This window comes from Giraffa tippelskirchi, chromosome 4 (genome assembly GCF_054371585.1).
Source record: "Giraffa tippelskirchi isolate mGirTip1 chromosome 4, T2T-mGirTip1v1.2.pri, whole genome shotgun sequence".
Lineage (NCBI taxonomy): Eukaryota > Metazoa > Chordata > Mammalia > Artiodactyla > Giraffidae > Giraffa > Giraffa tippelskirchi.
The window spans coordinates 44,553,434-44,574,368 of NC_137278.1; the positions used below are offsets into that span (position 1 = coordinate 44,553,434).

Here is a 20,935-nt window from a genome sequence, read left to right on the forward strand (position 1 = left end):
TCAGAATCTAACCTATTTCCTGAGGGCCTTGGAAAGAGGCTGAAGCCTGGAGGGCCTTGATTTTTTTTTTGACTGGGGTGCTACCCTGAGGGTGGGGCAGGCTCTTACTCAGGAAACTGCTGTGCCCAAACCATGGACAGGCCCAGTTGGGGCTCACCGGCTGATGCAGACTCACTCAGAGACTCTCAGACACAGAACCAGGCCTCTTCTCAGCCTCTTCTTTGTCCAGATTTCCAAAGCTGTATAAGGTGGTCATTGATTAAAAAAGGAGAAAAGCTCAAAAAAAAAAAAAAAAAAAACAAAGAAAGAAAGAAACAAGTGTTCTACAACTTTATTCAAACAAAGTATTTTGACAGTTTCTTTAGTGCGAAAGAGTATTATGGATTAGATAAATATGGCCAGTTTTAATCAATGTGTAAAATCACACTTATTTTTCATAATAGCATTTGGTCTTGTGAAAATCTCGTTCTTAAGTTATATATTCTGTTGATTAAGTTAAGTCTTGGGAAAGAAAGATTTAAATGAGTCTCATGAGTCATTTCATTTATGATGGACTTGGTATGCTTTTATTTCTTGCCTCAGTATTTTTAAAGTAAAATTATGAGAGTAAGTTGTGAATTTCTCTTTAATCAGAAAACCTAGTTTTAAAGAAAGACATTGATTCTGATTTACTCTGTAAAATTGACAGCATACATTTTTTTTTTCTTGGAAATTGAAAGTGTCTCAAATATGCTACTTCATGTATTCACGCAACATTTGTTTTTTGAACACCTACTATTGCCAGGCACAGTACTAGGCACTGGGAATACAAAAGTAAACAAGACCCATTCCCTGCCCTCCAGAACTGTGCAGTGTAAATGGAGTGGTGATAAGGACATGGTTCCTCACATACAGTGTGGAAATGGTGCTTTCCTGGTGCTGGCTAGGGTGTGGACTGGGAGCAGAGCCCCACCAGCCTTGGGAGACCAGACACCTCTTGTGAAAGGAATCTGAGGCCTAAGGAGTGAGTACAAGTCAGCCAGTTGCTCAGAGAGTCTGCAGTGTGTATGAGTATGTGCATGTGAAGGCCCAGAAATGAGAGAGGCTAGTGCTTGGGAAATGGAAGTGGGTTAACATGGCAAGAATTGAAAATGACAGGAAAAGGTTAAAATAAAAGAGAGAGGGAGACTAGGACAGCCCCTGAGTGGCCTCCAAAGTTTTTTTAAAAATTAATTAGTTATTTATTTATTTTTGGCTATACTGGGTCTTCATTGCTGATCAGGCTTTTTTCTGGTTGCGGCGAGTGGGGTTGCGGCGAGTGGGGGCTACTCTCTAGTTGTGGTGCATGAACTTCTCATTGCAGTGGCTTCTTTTGTTGCAGAGCCTGGGCTCTAGGGCATGTGGGCTTCAGTATTTGCTGTTCTCGGGTTCTACAGCATAGGCTTAATCATTGTTGCACACAGGCTTAGTTGCTCTGAGGCATGTGGGATCTTCCCAGGTCAGGGATTGCACCCGTATCTCCCGCATTGGCAGGTGGATTCTTTACCAGTGAGCCACCAGGGAAGCGCCCCCGCACCCCACACCAAGCTTATTAAAGTCATGACTTCAAAAATGGCAATGGTATGCTTACATCTGCATTTTATAATGATTGTTCTGGTTGCAGTGAGAAAATGGATTGGTGGTTGCTAAGACAGAAGCAGAGACCTGTCAGGCTGGGATGAGAGAGGTCCAGGGGACACACTGTGGTTACCTGAACTGGAGCTCAATAGGAAAGGTGACAGATTTGAACAATAATTTCCAATAGTGAAGGACAAGGAAGATAGTCGTGCTGCAGTTCATGGGATCACAAACTCTGACACAACCTACTGACTGAACAACAACAACAATATTCTTTCAACAAAAAGTTAGAGGTGTTCATGGAGCCATGAAAACTTTTAGTGGTCTGTGGTGAACAAGTTTTCAAATCTCTTGTTTAAGCCTAATGTTATATCTTAAGAACAGCCTTGAAAATAGCTTTCTCTAATTTTTATTCCTAAGGTCATCTGACATTAGCCTAAATAAGTAAACCTAACCTGTCCACAGGGTACAGAAACCCATCAAAGCTGCTCTGATTTCAACAGCGGATGTATGGGAGCAGCCAGTATTATCACCACGGGCACTTCTCTTGGCTCTCGGGAGCAGTCAGTGAACTTACCTGCTCCTATCCCGTTCATCAAGTTACCCACCCCCAGCCCCTGGGGTGAAGGGATGAATGCAGGTTGCAGAACACACTCAGGAGTGGAAAGGTCAGAGAATCTCTTTCTTCCTGAGTCCATACTACATTCCTCGGCCTTCACCTGGGGCAATAAGGGGCGACTCCTTGGAGGACAGGGTCTGATTTCCAAGCTGAGAAGGGTTGACAGGTCTGTTAACGGAAAGGCAAATATTCAGCTGCACTTCTTATTTTATCCAGCAGGTGGCAATGAGTAAGTGACAAAACTCCGTGGAGAAACATTGAGAGCCAAAGCCAGAAGGGCATTGAATCTTTAAGAATCTTGAAAATTCTTAATTAAAGGCCAGCTTTTAAAATATTTAAATTTTGTTTAAATTGGCATAAAACAGAAGTCCCTCAAAAGGGTCTCAGGATTACAAACAATTGTGGCAGAAACGAGCATTTTAAATTTTTAATAAAAACAGAATTCTAAATTCTGTGTCTTTTTATGTAAGGAGATGTCTGACCAGTCCCAGTGGTGAAACAGAATAGTCTGCAGATGACCTCAGGAAACCACTCTGGGTTGTCTGGACAACGGACCAACTGTGACCAGTAGTCTCCCTATTTCTTCCAAATTCCCCTTTCCTTGGCACAGGTGGCTTCCTCCCTCCCTGCAGGAGGGGTCACAACTTCCCATGGACACCCAAGGAGTCCAGACACAAGCAGCTGGCTCTCTCAGATAATTCTTGACAGTTGACATCTACACAGTCTGATAGCAAGTAGTCTGCATGAACCCCACTGACAAGAAAGTTTACAGCTTTGGTCTTGAAGAAGAGAGGCTGTCCCTTCATCGGAATGCTCACTTATGACGTCCCACAGAGCACCTTGCCCCTGTGTGACCTCTGTCTGTACCTTCTCTTGCAGATTCTTGGTTGCTAAAGTTCCTGCTTAAGCTGTTCCTCTGTCTACGACGTTGTGAATTTGCCTGAGCTCTGTTGTACAGCAACCTATGCTTTAAGTTGCTTTCCACATGATGAACGTTCCTTATGCCTTCCATGGTCTCACCACTGTGATCTCTCCAGGGAACAAAAAGTATAGAGTGAGATAGCAATCTTCCTAGTTAGAATAAGGCAAGTAAAACTACGGTCTGTTTTCTAATGGACTGTCTTTGAAGCACTTACAATGCACTGTTAGGATTTGGAATGAGACAAGGAATTTATACTTTTCATTTCTCTGTTATTACTTTGGACAGTGTTGGTTTAATTGATTTGTAAAATTTACCCTGACAATTCTGCCCCACATGTCTGTGGAAACATCCAGTGTTCTGAACACCCCTTTTTCCTGTGTTTTTCTGTGATGGAGGTACTGAGGCAGAGAAAAGGAAATCTTCCAATGTGAAATTAAGGCATGGAAGACTTGATCACACATACAACAACCAAGTCTCATGATTTCACAGTTCCTTGAGATATTTTTGCATGAACAAAATCTGTTATCTTTGGTCAACCCAATTAATGACTGAAAAACGAAGACAGAGCAGCTCTCCAAGGTTAAATTATGGAAATCCCTTTTGTACAAATTTGCAAAAATCACTATTCTCTTGAATGTGATTAAGATATTGTGTTTGTGAGGGCTTGAGGGGTCAACTTATTTTTTGTTACACCATGTCACTAAATTCCATAAGTTGATGTTGATAATCTTCTTAACCTGTAGAATTACAAAAACTCTTTACAAGTTATTTTTCTCACTCTCTAAAACCCACATTTAATTAATCACTTTTTCATAACAAGAAATCAGACTTTCAGACAGAGCAGTTACGGAAAACCCCAACACAGTTCCAAAGTTGAATAAAGATAATCTTGTATTTGGGCTTTCCAGGTGGCACTAGTGGTAAAGAACCTACCTGTCAACACAGGAGACCTAAGAGGACACAGGTTCAGATCCCCAGCTTGGGAAGATTCCTTGGAAGAGGGCACGGTAACCCACTCCAGTATTTTTGCCTGGAGAATCCTATGGACAAAGGAGCCTGGTAGACTACATTCCTAAGGGTCTCAAAGAGTCGGATACAACTGAAGCGACTTAGCACGCGTGAACAATCTTGTATTTAAATAAGAAAATATCTTGCCAATGATAAAGATGTGCTGTGCTTAGTTGTTTAATCGTATCCGATTCTTTGCGATCCCATGGACTGTAGCCCACAAGGCTCCTCTGTCCATGGGGATTGTCCAGGCAGGAATACTGGAGTTGCCATGCCCTCCTTCAGGGGATCTTTCCAACCCAGGTCTCCTGCATTGCAGGCAGATTCTTTATCATCTACGTCACCAGGGAAGTCCAAGAATACTGGAGTAGATAGCCTATCCCTTTTTTCCAGGGGAACTTCCCAACCCAAGATTCGAATCAGGGTCTCCTGCATTACAGGCAGATTCTTTACCAGCTGAGCTACCCGGGAAGCCCAATGATACAGATACTAAAACAAGTAAACCTATGATTTTCAGTAATTTTAAGGAGTAAAGGGAATTCCCTCTGGTGGGCTGTGTACTTCCATTGCAAGTAGCCTGGATTTGATTCCTGGTCAGGAAACTAAGATCCCACAAGCCACTGGGCATGGCCAAACAAAAAAAGAGAGAGAGAAGTAAAGTAACACCTACCCATTTGCACATGTCAAGGCAATGGTTTTATTTGTTGACATTATTTGACTTACAAATGGAAACATAATGTTTTATAACTTGCTTTTTAGGCTTAATATATCTTGGACATCTTTCCATGTCATTCTTTCAAAAGAATATGTAATATCCCAATACATGAATATCATTATGCTAACCAATTCCATATGTATAAATACTTGCAATTTTTTCAACCTTTTGCTACTATGAACAATGCTGCAATAAAAATCCTGTACATATATCTTTTTGTCCTTGAATAATTATTTGTATGAAATATATAAAATTAAAACATGCTTCCTCCTTGGAAGGAAAGCTATGACAAACCTAGACAGCATATTAAAAAGCAGAGGCATCACTCTGCCGACAAAAGTCCATATAGTTAAAGCTTGGTTTTTCCAGTAGTCATGTACAGATGTGAGAGTTGGACGATAAGAAGGCTGAATGCTGAAGAAATGATGCTTTCGACCTGTGGTGCTAGAGATGACTCTTGAGAGTTCCTTGGACAGCAAGGAGATCAAACCAGTCAAACCTAAAGGAAATCAACCCTGAATATTCATTGGAAGGACTGATGCTGAAGCTGAAGCTTCAATAATTTGGCAACCTGATGTGAAGAGCTGACTCATTGGAAAAGACTCTGGTGCTGGGAAAGATTGAGGGCAGGAGGAGAACGGGGCGACAGATGATGAGATCGTTGGATGGCATCACTGACTCAACGGACATGAATTTGAGCAAACTCAGGGAGACAGTGAAGGACAGGGAAGCCTGGCATGCTGCAGTACATGGTGTCGCAAAGACTTTGCGACTGAACAACAACAATTGCTAGAGGTAAAATTGCTGAGTCAAACAACGTGATGACTTAGATTTTAACAGATATTGCTACGTAGTCCCTCCAAAAAACTGAACCATTATATGTTCTTGTATAAACACTGTATCAGGATTGGGCCATAATTTTCAGAGTTTTGTTGCATGGAAACTTTTCTTTGCAAGATATCTTTTTCAGAATCCAGAATGTAAATCAGAAAACGAGCTTTGTTTTGGCAGAAGCTGAAACAGAGGTGAGAGGTGTGCTTACCTGTCTCTGTGGTACCTCCAGTGTGACCTCCTGGAACACAGAACAACACAATACAGACAGTTCTTTCTTTGTCCTCAAATATTATTTGGCTGAAAGTAGGACTAACATGATAGAAGACTTAAAAATTATACAATCCCTAATTATACTTCAATTTCAGACACAATTTTTAGTAATTTAGTCCCAGCATTTTTTATGTGTTCTTTCATTGGTTTCTTTTTCTTTACAATGAGCATCTGATTGTGGCAAAGTTCTGGTCGTTTTAGACAATCAAATAATTTACACCTTTGTCTAAATTGTACTGAATGTATGAATCCTAAATTTGCTCTCACTGGAATCAACACATTCATTTTTGGGTTCTCTGCATTTTGTTTTTTTAATTTTTTCAGTTTATTTATTTGGCTGCACTGGGGTCTGCACTGCTGCACACAGGCTTTCTCTAGTTGCAGTGAGTGGGAGCTACTCTCTACCTGTGGTGCTCAGGCTTCTCATTGTGGTGGATCATGGGATCTGAGGTGTGCGGGATTCAGTAGTTGTGGCACTTGGGCTTTGTTGCCCTGCGGCATGTGGAATCCTCCTGGACCAGGGATTGAACCCATGTCCTCTGCATTGGCAGGCAGATTCCCAACCACTGGACCACTGGGGAAGTCCAAGTTATCCTCATTTTAATAAAAATAAATATTCAAGTATTTGATTTTAAATATTCAACATTTGAATAAAACCTTCAAATAATTACATAAACTCATCAACAAAAGTAGTGACTTCCAAAACTGAACCTCTTGGTTCTATCATCATGTATTTCAGAATGTTAATTCACTAACTGATAGAGAAAAATGTGAACTGAGGGAAAGGTGAGTTGGAATGTGAGCAGAAAGGCAGGTGGTAAAGATCTGAAGAACTACCTATGTATTAATATCTTTGCAATCACTGACTCTATTCAGTGATTTAGAAGTCCTACTTGCATTTTTTTTCTTCTTGGCTATTTGCAATAGTTTTATCAGACTTTAACTAGCTTATTGCTTCCTGGAAAACAACTGAAAGAAGAGTGCACCAGGTAAAGAATACAGAAATGTCCCATTCGGCTGGGGAGCCACTTCAAATCCTAGCTTCTGTGAGATTCTTCTAACAGGGGCTTCTGCCTCCCCTGGTTTTCCAGAAGAATGCTCACCTATCTGTTTTTCCCCTAAACTTTTTCACTTTTATTGTGATTTTTGTCATATTGAAGAGAAATCATCCAAGATTTATTTCAAGTTAATTCACATATGCATAATTAGGCTTATTATTTTTAACCAACCAGGTATTGTCCCCCTTTTCATCACTGTGTGATGCTTCTTGAAAACATCCAGAAATCCTGGCTCTTAGAGACAAGGCTAGAACACATTCACCTCTCTAAAAGAAGCAGATCTTTAGCCTCAATCAGAGGCTTATCGTGAAGGAAGAAAAAAACTCAGTAGAAAATACACAGATTACTGGAATGATTTTATTCATTGATTCAACAAATGTAGAATGGAGCAATGTGCTAGTTGCTAAAAGAGTACAAAAAATATAAACCATGATCACTACTCAGAGTTTATGATATTGTCAGGGCAACTAGGCTCACACCCTAAAAAAGTTACATGATAATTTAAGTAGTTTATGAATAAAATGTGAAATGTGTGATACAGATTATGGTTGCTGTAGAAGACCCAGTTTCAGATTCTTAGTTCATTAATGCCCTTATAGTTTCACATGCCCTTTTACCTGCTTTAGACTTTATGACCAGCCACTTGGTTTTTGCAATTAAATAAAATTTTAATTTTTCATTGGAGTATAATTGCTTTACAATATTGTGTTAATTTCTGCTGTACAACAATGTGAATCATTGTAGTTTTGATTTGCATTTCTCCAACAATTACCGATGTTGGACATTTTTTCATGTCCCTGTTGGCAATTTGTATGTCTTATTTGGAAATGTATGTTTAGATCTTCTGCCCAGTTTTTGATTGGGTTTTCTGTTTTCTTGTTGTTATTAAGTTGTATGAGCTGTTTGTATATTTTAGAAATGAAGCTCTTGTCAGTTGCATCATTTGCAAATATTTTCTCCCAGTCTGTTGTCTTTTTGTTTTCTTTATAATTTCCTTTGTTGTGCAAAACTTGTAAGTTTGATTAGGTCCCATTTGTTTGTTTTACTTTTTTATTTCCATTTCCTTGCGAGTGTCCATCTTTAAAAGAAAGGAATTTTGAAAAAAATTTGTGAGCATGTTTTAAAGCTTTAAAACAAACCATTTTTTGTTTGTTTGTTTTATTTTGTTTTGTTTTTGCCTGTTCCACATGGCATTTGGAATTTCCATAACCAGAGATCAAATCTGTACCCCTTGTGGTAGAAACTCAGAGTCTTAAGCACTGGACCACCAAGGATGTCCTCTCAAACCATTTTTTATCCTGCTAGTTCTTCAAGCTACTTTGCTGTTCTTACTCCTTTCAGTACCATGGTTCTCAAAATAGTGATCTACTCCATTCCTTAGTTTCTCATTACCCAATATTCAACTATTGTTGATAGTCCAGATTATTAGCACCTTAATGAACACTACTGCTATTGAACACAATATCCAAATTAGCACAGCATTCAAGGCGCTACAAAAGTTACCTGCAACTTTCCTTTTCATTTTACCTCTCTGTTTCATTTACACTTCAGCCAGTTGGACTGATCATTCCCCACTTGTACCCTCTGGTTTCCCACCTTTGTGCCTTTGCACCAGGAAGATTCTCTCCTTACTTTCTCAGTTGGTCAAGACCCAGTTCAAATGCCATATTATCCAAGAAGAGTTCCTTAATCTTCCCAACCAGAAACATTCCCTTCCTCCTCTACACACCAAAGCACATTGTCAACTTTACTGCAGACACCTAATTTTATACCGTATTATGTACATCTTTGTATTCCTTTCAGCATCCCAACAATATCTTGCTCATAATAAGTCCATCATCTCTTTCAAATGAATACATTTACCTAAATCATTAAGATTTAATTTTACTCTCATCAGAAGACTTATTAAGGTCCTTGTAGTCTCCAAATCTATTAGACTAATATATTAAAGCTAAGGGAAATTGTAGAATGGTCTATGCTAAAGAAAAAAAGTCTTCTTTTATTTGAACAATTTTAATGGAGTGACTCAAATTAAATCACAAATATTCTCCAAAAAGGTTTGCTTCTGATATGTTTGCATATAGTGTTTCTACAATTCCTGGTCAACATGAAATTTCCATGGAAACAGATCACACATACTGCAGAAGTAAGAACTGAATTGTGTTTGAGTTGCATTTTGTCATCTCCATGGAGCTATTTGTGCTAAATATTTGAGTGCACAGGGAATGTATAATTGAAAACCACCTAAGTAAAGACATAATATTTAATGCTTGTAAGAATGACAATACCTGCTGTGAGTTTTAAAGATTTTTTTAATACATGAGGATAATATAAAGTTCAAATATTTCCTGACTCATACATTAGTATCAGCATGTAAAATACCCCTTTGCCTCTTTGCTAGTTCATAAAAGAGAAAGAAATTAAATGCTTATCATGGAAAGGGGGATCATGCTGTTTTTGTCCCCTAGAAAAAATGATTTCTTCTGGATATCATTCAACTATTTGTACAAAAAAGCTTCTAGACTAGATTCATTGTCTGGCAATTAGATATCTAACAATTTTAATTTGAAATATGACTAATCAAATAAGGACAGTTTGCTTAAAACATATGGAGAGAAACTCAAAGATTAAAATATTTTTTACTCACTAAATAGTGCTATAAAACTTTCTGATTTATGATTTGAGAAATGTTCTTTTTCCTTAGCACCATAAAAACCTACCCTTAGTTAAAACGACTTAAAATCACTAGAAAGACTATACCTTAAATGTTATCTTTTTCTAATCTGTCTTTGTACAATTAATCTATCTTTGTAAATTAAAATTCTTAGACATTGTTTCATACAACTCAAAATGTTCAAGAGGTATCAGAAACACCTTACAATTTTCTTCAAATTCTCATGTACAATTCATCAGTTCAGTTCAGTTCAGTCGCTCAGTTGTGTCCGACTCTTTGCGACCCCATGAACTGCAGCACGCGAGGCCTTCCTGTCCATCACCAACTCCCGGAGTCCACCCACACCCATGTCCATCGAGTCGGTGATGCCACCCAACATCTCATCCTTTGTCGTCCCCTTCTACTCCTGCCCTCAATCTTTCCCAGCATCAGGATCTTTTAAATGAGTCAGCTCTTCGCATCAGGTGGCCAAAGTACTGGAGTTTCAGCTTCAACATCAGTCCTTCCAGTGAACACCCAGGACTGATCTCCTTTAGGATCGACTGTTTGGATCTCCTTGCAGTCCAAGGGACTCTCAAGAGTCTTCTCCAACACCACAGTTCAAAAGCATCAATTCTTCTGTGCTCAGTTTTCTTTATAGTCCACCTCCTCACATCCATACATGACCACTGGAAAAACCATAGCCTTGACTAGACGGACCTTTGTTGGCAAAGTAATGTCTCTGATTTTTAATATGCTGTCTAGGTTGGTCATAAATTTCCTTCCAAGGAGTAAGCATCTTTTAATTTCATTGCTGCAATCACCATCTGCAGTGTTTTGGAGCCCCCCAAAATAAAGTCAGCCACTGTTTCCCCTGTTTCCCCATCTATTTGCATGAAGTGATGGGACCAGATGCCATGATCTTAGTTTTCTGAATGTTGAGCTTTAAGCCAACTTTTTCACTCTCCTCTTTCACTTTCATCAAGAGGCTCTTTAGTTCTTCTTCACTTTCTGCCATAAGGGTGGTGTCATCCGCATATCTGAGGTTATTGATATTTCTCCCGGCAATCTTGATTCCGGCTTGTGTTTCTTCCAGCCCAGCATTTCTCATGATGTACTCTGCATATAAGTTAAATAAGCAGGGTGACAGTACACAGCCTTGACGTACTCCTTTTCCTATTTGGAACCAGTCTGTTGTTCCATGTCCAGTTCTAACTGTTGCTTCCTGACCTGCATACAGGTTTCTCAAGAGGCAGGTCAGGTGGTCTGGTATGCCCATCTCTTTCAGAATTTTCCATAGTTTATTGTGATCCACACAGTCAAAGGCTTTGGCATAGTTAATAAAGCAGAAATAGATGTTTTTCTGGTACTCTCTTTCTTTTTTGATGATCCAATGGATGTCAGCAATTTGATTTCTGGTTCCTCTGCCTTTTCTAAAACCAGCTTGAACATCTGGAAGTTCACGGTTCACGGATTGCTGAAGCCTGGCTTGGAGAATTTTGGGCATTACTTTACTAGCGTGTGAGATGAGTGCAATTGTGTGGTAGTTTGAGCATTCTTTAGCATTGCCTTTCTTTGGGATTGGAATGAAAACTGACCTTTTCCAGTCTGTGGCCATCGCTGAGTTTTCCATATTTGCTGGCATATTGAGTGCAGCACTTTCACAGCATCATCTTTCAGGATTTGAAATAGTTCAACTGGAATTCCATCACCTCCACTAGCTTTGTTCGTAGTGATGCTTCCTAAGGCCCACTTGACTTCACATTCCAGGATGTCTGGCTCTAGCTGAGTGATCACACCATCGTGATTATCTGGGTTGTGAAGATCTTTTTTGTACAGTTCTTCTGTGTATTCTTGCCACCTCTTCTTAATATCTTCTGTTTCTGTTAGGCCCCTACCATTTCTGTCCTTTATTGAGCCCATCTTTGCATGAAATGTTCCCTTGGTATCTCTGATTTTCTTGAAGAGATCTCTAGTCTTTCTCATTCTATTGTTTTCTTCTATTTCTTTGCATTGATCGCTGAGGAAGGCTTTCTTATCTCTCTTTGCTATTCTTTGGAACTATGCATTTAAATGGGTATATCTTTCCTTTTCTCCTTTGCTTTTCGCTTCCCTTCTTTTCACAGCTATTTGTAAGGCCTCCTCAGACAGCCATTTTGCTTTTTTGCATTTCTTTTTCTTGGGGATGGTCTTGATTCCTGTCTCCTGTACAATGTCATGAACCTCCATTCATCGTTTATCAGGCACTCTGTCTATCAGATCTAGTCCCTTAAATCTATTTCTCACTTCCACTGTATTGTGATAAGGGACTTGATTTAGGTCATATCTGAATGGTCTAGTGGTTTTCTTCATTTTCTTAAATTTCAGTCTGAATTTGGCAATAAGGAGTTCATGATCCGAGCCACAGTCAGCTCCTGGTCTTGTTTTTGCTGACTATATAGAGCTTCTCTATCTTTGGCTGCCAAGAAAATAATCAATCTGATTTCGGTGTTGACTATCTGGTGATGTCCATGTGTATAGTCTTCTCTTGTGTTGTTGGAAGAGGGTGTTTGCTATGACCAGTGCATTCTCTTGGCAGAACTCTATTAGTCTTTGCCCTGCTTCATTCTGTACTCCAAGGCCAAATTTGCCTGTTACTCCAGGTGTTTCTTGACTTCCTACTTTTGCATTCAAGTCCTCTATAATGAAAAGGACATCTTTTTTGGTTGTTATTTCTAGAAGGTCTTGTAGGTCTTCATAGAACTGTTCAAATTCAGCCTCTTCAGCGTTACTGGTCAGGGCATAGACTTGGATTACCGTGATATTGAATGGTTCACCTTGGAAATGAACAGAGATCATTCTGTCGTTTTTGAGATTGCATCCCAGTACTGCATTTCGGACTCTTCTGTTGACTATGATGGCTAGCTACTCCATTTCTTCTAAGGGATTCCTGCCCACAGTAGTAGGTATATATAATGGTCATCTAAGTTAAATTCACCCATTTCAGTCCATCTTAGTTCACTGATTCCTAGAATGTCGATGTTCACTCTTGTCATCTCCTGTTTGACCACTTCCAATTTGCCTTGATTCATGGACCTAACATTCCAGGTTCTTATGCAATATTGCTCTTTACAGCATCGAACCTTGCTTCTATCACCAGTCCCATCCACAACTGGGTGTTGTTTTTGCTTTAACTCCATCCCTTCATTCTTTCTGGAGTTATTTCTCCACTGATCTCCAGTAGCATATTGGGCACCTACTGACCTGGGGAGTTCATCTTTCAGTGTCCTATCTTTTTGCCTTTTCATACAATGCATCAGCTGTACCTTTATTTCTACATTTTAAGAAATGTAACCAGAGCAAATGTAACATAGAAAAGATGAAAAGAATTACGAAAGTTGTATATTGTTCTCATTGAAAATGTGCACATAGGCTATTAATATAAAGAAGTTTTTAATAAAAACCAATTAATTGTTATGGTTGTAGAACAAATAATAATAGTGTGATGTAACTTCTTTATATTAATAGCCTATGAAAGCATTGCTAAAGGCAATTTTAATGTATTAGAAACATACTTTGTTGTTGTTTAGTTGCTAAGTCCTGTCTGACTCTTTCGCGACCCCATGAACTGTTGTCCACCAGGCTCCTCTGTCCATAGAATTTCCCAGGCAAGCATACTGGAGTGGGTTGTCATTTCTTTCTCCAGGGGATCTTCCCAATCCAGGGACCAAACCTGTGTCTCCTGCATTGCAGGCAGATTCTTTACCATCTGAGCCACCAGGGAAGCCCAGTACCATACTTAGCTTGTTCTTTACAAAAATTTATACCAAAATTTATCTTACAAATAAAAAGAGTATCATTTACTCTGCCAGGATCAAAAAGTGTTAAAACGCAAGAAAGTAAAAGTAAAAAGAAAGCCAAAACAAAATAACAGCAGAAAGCTGCCAATAGACTATCACTTCCATATCGATGATTTTAATTATCTTCTGATAGCTACGCTCCAGTTTGAATTTGAATGTAGCCTCTATCTAGTTGGGCAGAATAAGGCTGAGTGATAACAGCCCCCCCGCCCCGCCGCCCTGTGGGTTTGCTGCATGCTAACTTTTCCACTTGGGGAAGTGCTGCCTCCTAGGTCTATGCTTCTGTTTCCTCACCTGTCTTTGTAGGGCTGCCTATATCTTCAACTAAACTACAGGCAAACGTGCTTACAAGCATTGCTCAGTTTATTAATAAACTGGCATAATGTTTGAGGATTTAAAAACCTGAAAACCAAGATCCTGAAAAAGGGAATAATAATAATTCTTGGACTCCAGAATAAAGACTCTGCCAAGAAACAATCTTAAATGTCGAAAAATAGCAGAAAGATTAAAATTAAGATATTAATAATGACTACTTTGTTGGGAACCTACCATGTATCAGCTATTTTACACATATCATTGTATTTAACTCCTAACGCTCCTGAAAAGTTGTCATTTTATCATGACTGAGCTGAGAAAGATCACCTACTTCTAGTCACACTGCTAGTTTTTTAGAAACTAGAATCTGAATTCAGACTTGTTTAAAAAGCTCACATTCTTCTTTCTATATTATACTGCTATAGCAATATGATAAAATATTAGGCAGCCCTTAAAATAATAAACATGATGACTCTATCCATTTTGAAGAAAATGGATAATGAAGCAAAATGTAATGTAAATGAAAAAGAAAAATGTAAATGAAGCATAATATAAAAACATAAATGTTCAATGATCCTAAAATCATTTATGAGAGGGGATTGAGATAAATTAAAATAGTTGCCACTTTAGAGCATATATATTGATAAATTTATACCTAAATATTTCACTTTGTGTAATTATTATAAGTATTATTTTATAACTTTTGATTTTTCATTTCATTACAAAAAAATACAACTGAGTTGTTGTGTGTCTTGACCTTATAAACTTGCTAAACTCACTAGTTCTAGAAGAGTTGTTGGGGTGGAAGGGATAGATTCCTTGGAGTATTCTTTGTAGTTAATCAAGTCATATTCAAATTTCTTCCTTTACAATCCATATACCTTTTATTGATTTTTCTTGTTTCCAATGCCTACGTCTTCCACAACGATGTTGAATAAGAGCGATGAGAGAGACAGCCTTGCCTTAATTTTAAGGGGAAGCAGTCAGCCATTCATTGCTGAGTATGTCAGCTGTACATTTTTTTGAAGATGCCCTTTATCATGTTGAGAAAAGTCCCTTCTATCCCTAGGTTGCTGAAAGTTTTTTTTTTTTTTATCATGAATTGGAATTTAACTTTCTCAAATTATTTTTCTGCATCAATTAAACGGTCATGTGGTTTTTCTTTTTTAGTCTCGTAAGTTGGCAGATTAAATTGTCAATACTGAACAACCCCTCCATTCCCAGAATAAACCTTGTTTGGTCATGATGTATTATTCTTTGTTTATATTACTGAATTCAATTTGTAAATATTTTGTTGAAGATTTTTCTATGATCATGAGGGACACTAAGCTGGTTCCCTGTTCTTGTAATATCTTTGTTTTTAAATCAAGGTAATGATGGCCTTATAAAATGAGTTCAAGCTTTTTCTTTCTTCATGCCTCTCTGTTTTATCTTGGATGAGTTTTGGTAGTATTTGGTTTTTGAGGAATGGTACATTCCATCTAAGTTGTTGAGTTTATATCTACAGATTTGTTAATACCATTCTCTTACTATCTTTTTAATGTGTGTGGAGTCTAGTAATATCCATTCTTTCAGTCTGGATATTGGTAAATTGTGTCATCTCTCTTTTTTTTGTCAGTCTTGATAAAGTTTTATCAATTTTATTGATTCCTTCAAAGGAACAGCTTTTTGATTATAGATTTTCTCTACCTTTCTGTTTTCAACTTAATTTTTATGCCCCTATCTTTATTTTTTCCTTCTTTCTTCTTGTTTTGGACTTATTTTGCTTTTCTTTTTCTAGTTTTCTTAAAATGAAAACTGAGGTCAAAGATTTGAGACCCTCCTTCTTTTCTAATATAAACATTTTAATGCTGTAAAATTTCCTCTAAGCACTGGTTTAGCTGCATCTCACAAATTTTGTTGCGTTGTATTTTTTCTCTCTTTTTTTAACTTCAAAACATTTTCTAATTTCTTTTAAGATGTTCTCTTTGTCCCAGGGATTATTTTAAAGTATATTGCTTAATTTCCAAGTGTTTTGAGAGCTTGTTGTTATCTTTCTGCTATTGATTCTATTATGTCAGAGAACATACTTTGCATTATTTCTAATTCTTTTAATTTATTATGACTTATGACCTAGGATATAGTCAATCTTGGTAAATCTTCCCTGGGCACCTGCAAACAATGTGTATTGTGTTGTTGGGTGGAGTGTTGTATAAATGTCAATTAGAGCTAACTGATATTCTTTTTTTAAAAAAATTCATTAGCACTATTACATTGCATCTTTATTTCTTGGGTTCTTGATTACAATGATGATTAGGCAAATCCTTCCAAATTCTATTTGAATTACAGTAGTTTTGGAATGATAAATTTATAAGCTCTGGTGTTGAAAGGTTGTTTGCTGAATCATGAAAAGATGGCCGGGATTCTTGGCCTCCGGAGGAGAGGAATTCAATCCGGGGCCAGAGATGAGGCTTGATCGCTCAGAGCTTTTGTGCAATATAGTTTATTAAAGTATAAGAGGGATAGAGAAAGCTTCTGACATAGGCATCAGAAGGGGGCAGAAAGAGTACCCCCTTGCTAGTGTTAGCTGCTGCTGCTGCTGCTGCTAAGTCGCTTCAGTCGTGTCCGACTCTGTGCGACCCCATAGACAGCAGCCCACCAGGCTCCGCCGTCCCTGGGATTCTCCAGGCAAGAATACTGGAGTGGGTTGCCATTTCCTTCTCCAGTGCATGAAAGGGAAAAGTGAAAGTGAAGTCGCTCAGCCGTGTCCGACTCTTAGCGACCCCATGGACTGTAGCCTACCAGGCTCCTCGGTCCATGGGATTTTCCAGGCAAGAGTACTGGAGTGGGGTGCCATTGCCTTCTCCTGCTAGTGTTAGCAGTGGAGTTATATACTCTAAGATAACAGGATTAGCCAGAAGGTTTAATCCAGAGACTGTCCTTCAGGCAGGATACATTATTGTTATAATCCTTGTAAAGACAGACCTACTCCCATAATTTACATTTTAAGATAACAGAATTAGCCAGAAAGTTTAATCCAGAGACTGTCCTCAGGCGGGATACATTATTGTTATATAATCCTAAGGAACGTAGAGAGAAAAGAAAAAAAAAAAAGTTTGTCCTTTCTTCCTCCTTGAGAATTCCAGACCCCTCTATCCCTGGGGACCCCTAGACTTCTTATCAACCTGCCTAGGAAAGGACTCTCTCAGTGTTAAGTTCTTTTATATCTATATCTTCTGTGTTCTTGTTGATTTTCTCTTCACTAGTTTGTATATTACCAAGAGAGAAGTATTGAAGTCCCCAACTATGATTGTTGATATGTATATTTCTTCTTTTACTTCTGACAGGCTTTGCTTCATGTATTTTGAAGCTTTGTGGTTAGGTGCATAAACAATGTCTGCTTAATTAACTGACTTCTTCGTTGCTGTGAAATAATCTTTACCCTGGTCACTTCCTTTGCTCTGAAGTCTACCTTTATGTGTTCGTTGTTGTTTAGTCACTAAGTCATGTCCACCTCTTTGTGACCCCACGGACTGCAGCATGCCAGGCTTCCCTGTTCTTCACTATCACCCAGAGTTTGCTCAAGTTCATGTCCACTGAGTTGGTGATGCTATCTGACCATCTCATCCTCTGCCGCCTTGTCTGATAGCAATATAGCCATTCCAATTTTCTTTTTATTAGAGTTTTTAAAATATATCTTTAAAAATTATTTACTATTTAATCTCTAAATCATACTTGAAGTGAGTTTCTCATATACAGCACATGTTGGGTCATGAATTTTTTTGGTCGATTTTGACAATCTCTGTTTTTTAGTTGGTATATGGAAAGAGGAGCCTGGCAGGCCACAGTCCATGAGTTGCAGAGTAGGCCACGACTGAAGCAACTTAGCATGATTTAGCACACAAGCACATATAGGTCCTTTACACGTAATGTAATTACTGATATGTTTAAGTTTACGTTAACCATTTTATTATTTGCTTTCTGTTTGGTTTCTTTGTTTTTTGTTCCTTTGTTTTCCTTGTCCTGCCTCTTTTGCTCTTTATTTGTACATTTTTCAGTGTTCCATTTTAATGTTTTGAGATTTTTTTTTTACGTATTTCCTTGTCCAGATTTTTAGTGGTTGCTCTAAGGATTATAATATACATACTTAACTTTTCACTGCCTAGATAAAATCAACATATTACTACTATAAGTGGATTATAAAAAGAATACCATCATATAGCCACACTTTTGTAGGGTATTGTCGTTGTCCTATGTATAACACCTCTATACAAAGAAAATCCCATCAGATATTATTATTATTTTTGCTTCCAACAATGAAACATGCTTTACAGAACACAAAAGGAGAAGAGTAATTTTATATTTACCATTTCTGTTGCTCTTTCTTCATTCCCAATGTTCTAAGTTTCCCTTTAGTATCATTTCCCTTTTGCCTGAAAAACTTCCTTTAGCAATTCTTTTAAACCAAGTCTGCTAGAAACAAATTCTCTTCATTTTCATTTACCTGAGAATGTTTGTTTGTTTTTTCCACTTTAATCCTAAAGGATTTTTCTTGCTGGATATAGAATTCTGAGTTGTATTGTTTTTTTCAGCATTTCAAAATGTTCTGTTTCCTGGCCTTTATGTTTTTTAATGAAAAATTCATCTTCATTTGAATAATTGTTCCCCTATATAATACATGTTTCCCTCCCCTTCTCTGGATTTCTGGACAAAAATCTCTTTTGAGAACTTTTCTTTGCCTTTAGTTTTAAGCAGTTTGATTATGATGTGTCTGGGTGTTCTTTGGGTTTATCCTTTTTATTTTAGATCATTTTAGATCTTTTTGATCATTAATTTTTATTGATCTACTTTCAAGGTCATTAACTCTTCTGCTTTCTCAACTATGTCCTTGAAGCCATCCAGTGAACTTTTAAATTTGGTCATTGTATTTTTCACGTTTTTGGTTATTGTGTTTTTCTCCAATTTCCACAAGTGGAATTCGTCTATTTCATTGCTGAGACTTTCTAGCTTTCCATTCATTTCAAGAGTATCTGGAATATTTTTCCAGTATCTACTTTAAAATCTTTGTTGGGTAATTCCAAAATCTGTGTCCTTTTGGCATTGGTGTCTCTTGACTGTCTTTTCTCAATTTAGATTTTCCTGGTTTTTGGAATGCTAGATTTTAGGTCATAGCTTGGGTATTTTGAAAACTGTGCTATGAGATACCAAGTCTTATTTAAATCCTATAAAAATGTTGATTTTTTGTTGTTGTTGTTTGTTTTGTTTTAGTAGTCAATTCATGTGGCTGGGATTAGACTGTAAGTTTCAACCAAAATTTCTAGGTCTTGATTTCAGTATCAGTTGTGTTTGCAAACACATTACAGTGTTATTTGCATCTGTCCTGTATGTTTGCCACCCAGTGGCCAAATTCCTGGGCAGTAATCTATCTTGTAAAATTAGTTCCCAAAGCATTTGCTATGATAAGGAAGGTCAGATTCACACATGCACAGCTTACCTCTATTATAGTCTTACATGGGGGCTTGGGTGCTAGAGAATTGGGAAAAGAAAGAAAAGAAAGAAATTACATGTGATTTCTCACACTTTCGCTGCTTATTGGGATGCCCTGGTGACTCAGGCAGTAAGAATATTGTTTCCTTTGCTGTGCAAAATCTTTTCAGTTAAAGTAGGTTCCGTTTGTTTATTTTTGCTTTTATTTCCACTATTCTGGGAGATGGATTGAAAACGATGTTGCTGTGATTTATGTCATGGAGTGGTGTGCCTACATTTTCCTCTAGGAGTTTTATTAATATATAAGTAACTATATTCAAGCTTTTTTTTTTGCAGTTTTTTGTTATAAAATTTTTCATTTACAACAATACTCCAAGAATAAAATTGCAAAAGGCTTTCTGATACCTACAAATTAAGAAAAATTTAAAATGATAATGAATAGTAGCCAGTGGGTCACTATAACCTACTACAAAGTTTCCATCACTTAATTTTGTAATTTAAGATAAACAGGTACTTAAGCCTGAAGAGTTACATACATGGGCATATCTTAATTTTTCTTTTGAACATCATTCACCAAATGGTCAGGAAATCTGGAAGCCTTACTGGGCTTCGAGGTCTCCCATGGAGGTATTACTCTCTCAAAACAGTATGTGATTCTTGTCCACTCTCTGGGACTTGAAACGTTAGACTTCTATAGCAAAGCTACTAATTTATCACCATAAAGTCAGGTATCTAGCCAAAGGGAGCGGCAGTGTTCGAGCTGTCGGTCTTTCCACTCTGGCTTTTCCGCCGGGTTTCCCCGCCCCACGCTACGCAGGAAGTGGCCCGCACAGGCACGATCCGATCTTTCGGCCTGGGCCTCGCCTCTCACTCCTTCTCCGCAGCTCTTCGCCTGCAGTGGGCCAGGCCTCAAAGCAAAGCCTCGCTGACTTATGCGCCCTGCTGGTTATGCGTGTGTGAAAGATTAACGGCCCCCATTCCCGCTGCTGCTGCTGCTAAATCTCATCAGTCGTGTCCGACTCTGTGCGACCCCATACACGGCACCCCAACGGCCAGGCCATAATCAAACCCCTCGCCCCGCCCAGTTCCGCGACTGGAACACCCACATTTGCACCCGGGAAACAGTCCGGCTCAAGGGGACGCTTTTGCGCACGCGCGCCACCCCGCCTCGCACCCGCCTCGCACCCGCCCCGCCCCCAGCAGCGGCTTGGGCAGCCGCGGGCCAATCAGTGTGTACCTCGCCTCCACGTCCCACGCTGCGCTGCGCACAGTCCGCCTTTCTAGGCAGCAGTAGCACACAATGGTCTGCTAGCGTTCTTTACGCTGGCAGCGTTCTTGTAAATCGTCACCCATAGAAACGGCCTTCCCCCCGCGGCGGCCTCTAAGCGCCTCCGGAATTACGGGAAGAGGCGGGTGGATGGGAGAGGGGGAGCCTTTCATTTTCAGGAAAAATTTTCACCCTACCGACCTCCCCCGCACTCCTCTCCGCATAGAAACGTCCTTTGACTCCGCTGATAGTCGGTGTTGTGTTAAAGGAAAGAGATAAATAGTTTCAAACGGTGACACTTTCTGCCTTGTGAGGTAATGCGGGTACGACCGTACCCAGAATCCCCGGGATCTCGCGTGGCGTGTTTCCGGTC

At 38.8% G+C, this 20,935-nt stretch overlaps 1 long non-coding RNA gene across 1 annotated transcript; it reads right to left on the bottom strand.

The window, feature by feature from the left end:
• Positions 1–60: 60 nt before the first annotated feature.
• On the bottom strand, positions 61–20,878 carry LOC145544974 (uncharacterized). The gene is made up of 3 exons (XR_014081773.1): positions 20,533–20,878; positions 5,903–5,932; positions 61–5,359 (listed from the first exon to the last, which is right to left on the bottom strand). It is a non-coding gene; the product is annotated as an uncharacterized LOC145544974 (long non-coding RNA).
• Positions 20,879–20,935: the final 57 nt, after the last annotated feature.